Here is an 11,211-nt window from a genome sequence, read left to right as displayed (position 1 = left end):
CTGTGCTCTTTGATCTTCATCAGTAAATGTTTTAAGTCCTCTTCATTTTCAGCAAGCATAGCCCTCAGAATCACAGCAACTGAAGCCACCACAGCACGACAGACAGATGAGTGGTGGCCGTTTGGTTTTATGTGGAAACTGTCACTTTAAATTTCGAGGAGATCTGTGCGCACGCGTAGTAGAACTCTCCAGGGGTGGGGGGTGAGGTATCCATTCACTCAGGTATCCCCTCTAGTTACCAGAATGGAGGTGCACAGTCAGGGAGCGACCAGTGAACAATGGATAGATACCAAAAAGAATGTCCACACCTGTATCTCCTAGGTTCTGTCAGGCGTTCGTGGCTGCTGTGATCCTTCCCCCACTTGTTTTCTCCCGAGATGGCGGCTCTGGGAATAGCTGAACGTCTTGAATTAGAAAGCAAAGGATTTCTTGATTCTCCTACAAATTCCCCTAGCTGTAAGTCTTCCAATCTTCTAAATATTCCTTTATATGTGGTTCAGAGTTCCAGCACCATCCCCTGAGCCTGCTTGGCCCAGTATTCTGGGTTGTTATTGCTATGGGTTGGAACTAATTCGATGGCACAACAACACTCTACAAGCTATGAGTTGGAACTGAGCAACAACAACATTCTATAAACACTTGAATAGTATCTGAAAGATGCAGTTTGAAACCCACCAGCTACTTCACTGGAGAAAGATGTGGCAGGCTGCTTCTGTAAAGATTGCAGCCTTGGAAACGCGTTTGGAGTAGTTCTGCTTTGAATCTACCCAATAGCAACAGGTATGGCTTTTGGTTTTGTGTAAACTCTTGACTCTCTGAGTTATTTGCAAGGGATTGACACTTTCTGATCTTTGTGGCTTCATGTTTGTTTGTGGTCTGGTCAAGTTCTATTATGGTTCTGTTTTGTCTATGACCTTTTCCTCATTAGTTTCAATAGTAGTTGGAAATTTGTTTTTGTATTCTTTGTTGGTAGAAATGAGGATCTAATCAGTTGAGTGAGAGAAGAAAGAGATATCATTTGTTGATTTTTTTTTTGTTGTTGTTGATGTTGCTGTACATATAATTTGTCTATTTGTGAAGTCAAATCAATTTAGAAGGTTTTTCATGACCACTGAACAAAAGTACAGTTAATTAAATATGAAACATCATACTATCAGACAGGGGCCCTATCTTTCCTCTGAGTATTGTTTCCTATAAGTCAAATGTTGTTCAAATGCACCAGCCACACCTCAGAAATCCTATATTGGGTCCCTATGATTCAGAACCGACTCAACGGCACTTAACAACAACTACACCATAAGCCACAAGTTAGAAATTGAGTCTTCTGATATAACAGTAGGAAAGACTATTAAAGACTGATACTGGAAATACAGGTCTTGGGAACAAACATTGCACTGACACCTCCTAGAAATATATCAAATTACACTATGGCACTGAGTAATAATTTCCATGGCTCTAGTGCTGTAAAATAAGCATTGGACTACTAACCAAAAGGTCAATGGTTCAAATCCACTAGCTGCTCCTCAGAAACCCTCTGCAGTATAACTGAGTCAGGATCATCTTGAAATCACTTACCAACAATACTATTTAGTCCAGCCATAGATATCTTCATAAAAGCATATTGCTGGCCCAATTAAATAATAAATTTCATAACACAGTATAAACTGATTAAAGAACTGTATAACTACAGTTAGTTAATTTTCTTGCAAACCTGTTGGTATTGCTTTTGAGTATCTATTTTCTGATAGGCAAATGAGGAGGTGCTTTTTCTTTGTTCTTTATCTTTAACTCACAAATTAATAGACTATACTTTTGCAAAAAAGAGAAAAAACATTTAAAAATATTATATATAATTCTCACTGACCAGTCAGGACTTAAAAAGTAAATATTTTACTGTGCGTCCTTCATCCTCATGGAAATATAATCATTCAAAATGGTTCAAACAGAATTTTTTCTCAATTTTAAGAGGACATAATTAGACAAATTAATTGTGAAATTAAAGGCACATGCATCATCCTTGAAAATGCCACTTCCATAGTCAGGTGAGAAGAGGCCATCACTAAGATCAAGGATTGTTCTTCACATGTGAACCAATGTCTGCAAAGGCCTCTCAAAAAATCGTTACTTGTTCTATGACTTAGGGAATCCAAGCCTCACAGGTGCTAAAAGAGGTAACTTCTTAGCAGGCCAGGAAACTTAACAAATCTTGGTGAGCTCAACAAAAAAGAAAATAATAAATCTTCTTTAAAATACAATTCTAGATTTCTTGTAAAGCTCCATAGAGACATTATGTTCCGGCCTACAAGTTTCTTAAAACACACAGAAACGAAAACCCCTAATGCAAACCCCCAAAACAAACAAACAAAAAAACCCCATAAAAACAAACCCACTGACCCATTGCCATTGAGTTGATTCCAACTCATACTGACCTTGTAGGATATGATAGAACTGCCCTAGGGTTCTCAGACTGACAACTTTCTCCTGCCCTTAATACCAAAGGGATCTACAATTGTTGATCAATATGAGGAAGTTTATGGTGCTGTTGCTGTGGGTTAAAGTGCCAGACTGCAAAGCCGTTTGAACTGCAAGGTTGATGGCTCAAGTTTACCTATACAGTGTCACTATGGGTCAGAACCGACTTGATGGCACTTAATAACAACAACATAAGTATCTAATATTCTATTTACTATTGATTAAAATATTTTATAACTCCCTAAGGTAGAGGTTGGAGTCCTGGTGTGGCGCTGTGGGTTAATGCGCCAGACTGCAAAGCCGTTTGAACTGCAAGGTTGGTGGTTCAAGCTCACCAGCTGCTCCTTGGAAACCCTATGCAGGGTCGCTATGGGTCAGAATCGACTTGATGGCACTTAACAACAACAAGGTAGAGGTTAACTTATAGAAAGTTAAAAGAAATTAAGCAATTAAAAAATATTTCAGTTTAATAGAATAGATTATCCTAAGATTATAATTATTGCCACACTCTATAGTATTTTAAATAGTTTTGTATGTGACCTAATAATGCTATTCTAACAAAAATACTTTCCCTGGTTGAATATATAAATCACAACTTCTCAAAAATCCTTTGAACCATTATCATCTTATTATATCCCTCAGGCTATTAATTTATAAATTATTATTTGTGTCAGAGTCCTCATGTAGCGCTGTTTATTTTATATATTCATGACAGTTCTGTTTCTAACGTTTGGAAAGCATATTCACACACAAGATGTTTGTCTTATCTTGTTAATAGTTTCTGGATAGTTTATTGAATGTATGGCTTTATACACTATTTAATCTGTCATATTTCTGTAATACAAATTCTACTTCTATCTTGTTAATTCATTAATTTCTCTGAACAATATTGATGGGATAGAAAGATAAATGCATTTTTTATCGACCCAATTACTTCTTCAGTTCCTTCAGAGTGCATTTCTTAGCAACCTGGGAGAAAGACAAACAGCAGGGTGAGGCCAGTCTGCACATTTTAACAGTTCACTTGGTTTTCTTATACTCTGAACTCAAGATGTAGAATGAGGAGTAACCTAGGGACTGAGAGAAATGGTGCATCTCTAATCAGTCTTAGATAAAACTTTTTAAACTTCTTTTCTCCAAAGGTGCTATAGGTTATAATATAACCTTATTGATGTACAACATTTTGTGAACATACTATTCCTTCCCAGTATGTGTTTTATTGCAGAAAGGGAAACAGATGCTTTTTAGCAGTTCACATCTAAGTTCATAATTCAGCTGCAATTGTCTTTGACAGAGACTCTAGTTTAGAAATTTGCAGCCCTGAATGCACATCTGATTTCTGTGCTTTATTAATTAATTTATTTATTTATTTATTGCTTGAGCTTCATCTCAGACCTAATAGGTCACTATTTCCAGGATGTATGCTCAGGGAAGGTTTATTTAAAAAGAAGTTTCATAAGATTACCCTGATGATTTGAAGGCTCAAAACTGGATTTAGTTCCACAATTCTCATATTGGGATTCAACAAAGTACTTGTGGTACTTATATTAAAAATACAGTTTTTGTACTCCACCCAAAATATTTTAAATGGGATAAACAAACAAACAAACAAACAAACAAAAAAACAAGAGAAGAGGATTGGGCATTTTTTAGAAACACTGAACTAATAATTTTACATTTACTTATAGAGTTATTTCTCAAAAACTTATGTATTATCCCAAACCACAAAAAAGACAATTCTTATGTCCTATCAGAGGATAATGGAGTCCTGCTGTGGCGCTGTGGGCTAATGCATCAGATGGGAAAGTCATTTGAACTGCAAGGTCGGTGGTTCAAGCTCACCAGCTGCTCCTTGGAAACAGGGTCGCTATGCAGGCTGGCTATGGGTCTTATCCACTCTAAGGCACTTAACAACATCAGTGGATAACATGTGACAAAGGATCAAAGATGGAATTCTTCTTTACTGTAAGCTGTTTTGCATTCTTTTTCAAATTCCTCGAAGACCTTAGAACCTATGGATTTAATCCAGTGTAAATTAACTCCTTCTCCCCTGCCCAATTTCTCTTTCAAACAAAACAGCACTACTTAGGACTTTGCATTTTTCTAGTCTCTTAAAGTGATAGCATTTTTTATTTGACCATAAGATAAGAGGCTCCCAAAAGAGTTGCTGATTATATTAGCAGTTAATCATCTAATGATTTCATTCTCTTTAGCTTTGCAGACAAATTGCAGTGTTGCCTGTATTTCCTGGTGTCAGTGTGAAGTTTGACCTTTGCTGTAATTCGTTAGGTGTGGGACTGTTGGCCCACAGGAGACTATACTTGTAAGGCGAGGGCTCATCTGGGATAAATACTCATCAAAATGTAAAAACATCATTTCCTCCCAACGGAAAATGGCAATGAGCAGCATAACAGGGAAGAGGCATAGCTAGCTGTCAGAACCAACTAAGCTGGAAAAATTCTTTAAAAGAGAATTGTATGCTAGAATAGGGCCTTAAAAAGGAATAAAAACCCAAACAAACTCTGTTGCTGAGAAAAGAGCTTTTGAAATTTTAAACTTGGAGAGAAATAGACAAGTTGATACAAATTAAAATAATTCTAAGATATCATGGAGGTAGCAACTATAATAAGCAATTACTACTTCGAGGTATGTGGGGGTGAGGGAAAACTTGGAAGCTTATAGGAAGATAACCCATGGTTTAAAAATCAAAGGAGGAGGAGGCACTGCACGGCTAACATAGCTGTCTCTGAACTTGGAATAGGGGATTGGGGGCTGGAACAGGGAAATGGGAAGTTACTGAAAAAGCAGAACAAAACTCAGATATACATACATTCCAAATCTGCAAATAAGAGAAAATACAGAATTTTGATTATGTTTTACGTGGTGTGGAATGAAAATGTAATGCAAACATCTTACTTAAATAGTTTATTTCTGTCTCTGACATATTACGTTTGACCTCCCCACATAAAAGGTGTTTCTGATTTTTATGGCAATACAGAAATATATATTGCTACAAAGCTATGTTCTGTTACAAACCTAGGTTCAGAAGTCTAGGCATGGTTTGACTGTGTCCTCTGTTCAGGATTACACAATATTACAAATAAAGCATAGGCTAGTGATCATCAAGGTTCTCTTCCAAGCTCCCTGGTTGCAGGCAGAATTCAGTTTCTTGTGACACTACACTGAGCCCACAGCTCTTAGTTATTGCTTACAGTTTCTTGCTTTGTGGCTTTCTGTACAATATTGCACTATTTTCCAAGGACAGTGTGGGGAAACTCTTAAGTTTCTTCTTTAAGGAAAGCCTGGATCCGTTTTCAAAGGGCTCACTTGATTACATCATACTCCCATGATGTCATCTCGCTCTTGATTAACTCAAAGTTAGATTATAAGGAACCTTAATTTTATCTGTAATATCCCTTCATCTTTGCCATATTCTGTTGGTGAGAAGCAAGTCACAGATTCCACCTTCACCAAAGCAAAAGAAATTATACAAGGGCTTGTACACTAGGGTGCAGGAATCTTTGGAGACATGTTGGAAAGTTTTGCTATATACCGTAAGTAGCTTTGATATATATGATGAAATCACCTATCTCTTGAAAAATGGATGCTAAACAAAAAACTTGCACAAATACTGAAAGTTCAAGGAAGACTAATCTTTTATAAATATAATATGTAGATAAAACTATGATTACTCTTTGGATGTTGGTGATAAATTTTACCATTGCTATAGGCTTGGAAGACATGATGATAGTCTATGTACCCAGTCTTTGGAGGATAACAAAATGATGACTGTTGGGGTGGCGCTGGAGGATCAGCACTGGATTGCGAACCACAAGGTCGGCAGTTCAAACACATGAGCTGTTCTGTGAAACCCTATACAGGGTCACTATGTTGGAACCGACTTGATGGCACTTAACAGTAACCATTATTTTTAAACAGAATAAGGAATAATTCTGTCCTTGGTCAGTCAATATATTTATTTCTCAATAATCTGACACCCTATATAAAGACATTTTAGTTTCAAAAGAACAATTTTTTACAAAAAATTTGGAGAAACATTGTAAGTTATGCATTTATGAATGTGATAATAGTTTTTTAACAAAAGATACTGAAGTTATACTGCCTAAAGATTTTGAAAGAAACTATTTCTTGCATTATTTTCACATTCTACTCAGTTTCTGAATATAATCAGAAGCATTCTCATTCAACAATGTTAAAAATGAGCACAGAATATATATCTAGGTTCTGTTATTTTATCACTGTTTTCCATTTACTAGCAAATGTAGCTGCCTTATTAAACTTTTGTTTCTTAGATTTTTAAAATAAATTATGTTAGAGAATCATATTATCTCTGTATATTTCTTTATGTTTGACTTAAATTGCTAACATATTTTAAGTTTGAAAAAATTTAAATTTCTGTAAGCCAAACGCTAAGAACCATTTCAAACAGCACCTTCACTACTGTTTGGGGATATTATTGTTTTTGTTAAGTGTCTTTGAGTTGGTTCAGACCCATAGCAACGCTGTATAGGGTTTCTGTAGAGCAGCTGGAAGGCTTCAACTGCCGACCTTGTGGTTCAAGCTGACTTTGCAGTCCTGTGTACTAACCCATAGTGCCATACCAGCATTCCTCTGAGGTATTATGTTGTTGTTGTTGTTAAAGGGTCATCGAGTCAATTCTGACCCATAGGGTTTCCAAGGAGCAGCTGGTGAGCTTGAACCACCAACCTTGTAGTTCAAATGACTTTGCAGTCTGACACATTAACCCACAGCACCACATCAGGACTCCATTTTGCCTATAGAATCCTCCAATATTGTAATTATAAGTGTAAATAAATGAAGTTTGATCTTATTAAATAGAAATACTAAATTGTAACTCTGTTGTTTTTCCAAATATCCTCCACTAGGTCTATACAGTTGTGATAGTGGTGTTTCAAAATGTGCTGAACTGCAAGGTCAATTTGAAAAGCAAGGTCAGAAGTTCAAATCCACCAGCTGCTCATCAGAAACCCTATGAAGAGTCACTGTGGGTTGGAACTGACTCAATAGCACTTAACAACAACAACAACAAACCTTCCCTGTAGAAGTCTGTGCTCTTCCATTTATAGCACATCAAAAAAACCCGTCTGGGCATCCTTGGGGAACTCAGATCACGTTCCTTTGCAATGTTCTTTGAGTTTTGCTAGCAAACGTAAGTCTGAAAGGGCAAGATCAGGGAAACAGGGTGGATTGTATAAGTTTTCCCAAGAAAATTTTCTTAGGACAATCTTGCTACCCTCAAAGAATGAGCAAGTGCACTGCTGTAACGAGAAACAATTTGACAAAACTTTCCTGGCCCTTTTCTCACCAATGCAGTATTTAGTTTTCTGAAAACTTCTTCCTAATTAGCCCTTGAATCATCCTGTGTCCTATGAGAAAATCTATCAAGATTATCTGTTTGGGATGCCAAAAAAACAGTCACTGTGTCTTCACAGCTGACCTCCCTGCCTTGATTTTAACCGACTTAGCAGATTCCCTCAGAAGCCACCGTTTTTATTAGACATTTGTGAAGGCACCCTAATGAGACTAAGACAAGCGTATAATTGAGAAAAGGTATCTTCACCCATATTGATATTGCAGAGATATGTTTAAGCACATTTTGTTTGGAATAAACCCATGCATGTATGAATGGAGTCCTGATGTGGTGCTGTAGGATAAGGGCTGCTGACTAAAAGGTTGGTGACTCAAACCCACCAGTCTCGCCTTGAAAACACTATACAGGTTTGCTGTGAGTCAGAACTGACTGGACAGCACTTAACAGCAACAACAACAAAGTATAAACTAGACTCTTGTTTGTTATTGTTATATGCCGTGGAGCTGGTTCCTTATTATTTTGTCTTACCCTCATACTTAGAGTAGCAGTACATTTTGGATGCAAGAGACAGAAATCCATTTCAAGCTGGCATAAGCAAAACAGAGAACACATTGCTTTATGAAATGCTAATTCCTAGAGATTGTTGTTAATTTCAAGTAAAGGTGATCTAATAATCAAAATGATATTTATAAGATACTAAGTATCTCTATATGTTTCTCTGCTTTCCTCAGCCCATTGATTTTATCCTCAAAAAGACACTTTCTTATGATTGCAAGAGGTATTTCAGTAGTGTACAGTTTCTTATATGGAATATGAGGAGCTTTCAAAAAGATTATGGAAAAATAAAATGAAAAGATAATGAAAATTTCTATGAGCTTTTTGAAACCTCTTCATACATTTGTGGTCCTTAGAGTACATGGCTGCGAAGAGAAGAGGTAACTTTCTGTTCTCCAAAACCTAAGTCAATGAATTAACCAAAGTGTCTAGTGGTTATGGAATAATCTGATGGCACACCCATTTGGGGGGTGGGTTTGGGGCCGGGGAAGCAAGCCAAAGAATTTACAGTCCCACAAGAATAATGTATAATATAGGAGTAGCAACTTTCAAAAGAAACATAAATAGAAGGTCTATTATTATTTGTAGACCAATTTATTCTGGCTAGACAAAGACAAAAACACTGCCAAAGTCATTAATAACAGTAACCTATATCAATACTTAAGGACCTCTGGTAGTGTAGTGGTTACGAATCAGGCTGCTATCTTCAGGGTCAGCAGTTCGAGACTACCAGCTGTTCCGTGGGAGAAAGATGAGGCTTTCTGCTCCCGTAAAGATTTATAGCCTTGGAAACCCTGTATGTGGTCACTATAAGTCGGAACTGACTCTATGGCACTTAACAACAACAAAAACAGCATAGCAATACTTATGGTGGTTATGGTGTACATTTACAGTAGAAAGAACCCCTGGTAGTGTAGTGGGTTAAGCCTTGGGCTGTTAACTACAAATTCAATAGTTAAACCCACCAGTAACTCTAGGAGTGAAAGATGATGCTATCTTCTCCTGAATCTCCAGTTGCAGAACCCCTTAGGAGCAGTGGACTATAGTGTCACTGTGAGTCAGAGTATGTTCAATGTTAGGGGTTTGGGTTTTCATTAATAATGGAACACAGTAACAATTTACTAAAAGCCATTCTAATAGTGCATTGAAGCAATAGCTAATACACTCACTCATCACTTATCGATCTGATTAAGTTCCAGAGAGTAGGTCATTATGTTAATCTCAGCCTTAGGCAAAAGTGGAGGATGACCATATCTAATAACAAAATTGAGACTCACTACATTATTACACAGCTGCCAAATCACTGATAATTATGGTCCAGCCAAGTTGAAACATAACCTTATCCATTATAGATAACTTTACTCGCACTCTAGACTCTTACTTTGGTGTTTGTTACAGCTAGATGTCGTTAAGTGCTGTCAAGTTGATTCTAACTCAGAGAGACCTTATGTACAACAGAACGAGACACCACCAAGCCCTGCATCATCCTCACGATTTACTGCTATGCTTGAATCCATTGTTAATGACATAGTGCCAACTCATCTCACTGGAAATCTTCCTTTTCTCTCTGTTTCTCCACTTTACCAAGAATGATGTCCTTCACCAGGGACTGGTTTCTCATGATAGTATGTCCAATGTTTGAGTGATAAAGTCTGGTCATCCTGGCTTCTAAGGAAAATTCTAGTGGTACTTCTTTCAAAACAGATTTGTTAGTTCTTCTAGCAGTCCAGGGGTACCTTTAATATTCTGCAACATCGTAAGTCAAATGTATCAGTTCTTCTATAATCTTTCTTATTCGTTATCCAATTTTCACATGCATATGAGGCTATTGGAAATGCCAAGGCTTGAATCAGGTGCATGTTATTCATTAAGTGAACATATTTACTCTTTAACACTTTATAGAGGTCTTGTGCAGCAGATTTGCCTAAAGCAATAAGTCATCTTATTTTTTGACCACGGCTTCCATGAGTGTTGAAGGTGGATCTACGCAAAGTGAAATCTTTGACAACTTCAGTCTTTTCTCCATTTAGTATGATGTCACTTATTGGTCCAGTTGTGAGAACATTGTTTTCTTTACATTGAGTTGCAACCCATATCAAATCTACAAGTATTTTAAGTTATCTTTGTTTTCAGCAAGCAAGGTTGTATCATCTGCATATTGAAGGTTGTTAATGAGTCTTCCTCCAATTCTGATGCCAAGTTTTTCTTAATATAATCCATATTCTTAGATTATGTGCCCAACATATAGATTTAATAACTATGGTGAAAGAATACAACCCTGGCACACACCTTTCTTGATTTTAAACCATTCAGTCTTCTCTTGCTCTGCTCTAACAACTATCTCTTGGTCAATGTACAACTTCCACATAAGCATGAAGTGATCCAGAATACTCCTTCTGCACAGTGTTGTCCATAGCTTGTCATGATCTACACAGTTGAAGGCCTTTACATAGTCGATAAAGCACAGGGAAACATCTTTCTGGTATTCTCTGCTTTCAACAGTGATCCATCTGACATCAGCAATGATATCCTTCATTCTAAATCTTCATCTGAATCCAGCTTGAACATCTGGCAGGTACCTGTCAATGTAAGGCATAGTTGACTTCATCTTTCTCTCACAAAAAGGATGGTGAGTTTAAATCACTGGCCTTGCAGTTAGCAACCTAAAACTTAATCCATTATGCTACCGTTGTTAAGTGTGGTGAGTCAGTTCCTTATATTTCTCCCTCAGATAGACTGTTGGGTTTGAACTACCAATCTTGTGGTTAGCAGTCCAGTGCTTATTTTACAGTGCCACTAGTGTTCTTTCTAATCTTATGCTGTAGTTGTGA

The sequence above is a fragment of the Chrysochloris asiatica genome, unplaced genomic scaffold (assembly GCF_000296735.1).
Source record: "Chrysochloris asiatica unplaced genomic scaffold, ChrAsi1.0 scaffold00001, whole genome shotgun sequence".
Classification (NCBI taxonomy): Eukaryota; Metazoa; Chordata; class Mammalia; order Afrosoricida; family Chrysochloridae; genus Chrysochloris; species Chrysochloris asiatica.
The sequence above is the reverse complement of the archived record's forward strand: the minus strand, read 5'-3'. Positions refer to the sequence as shown.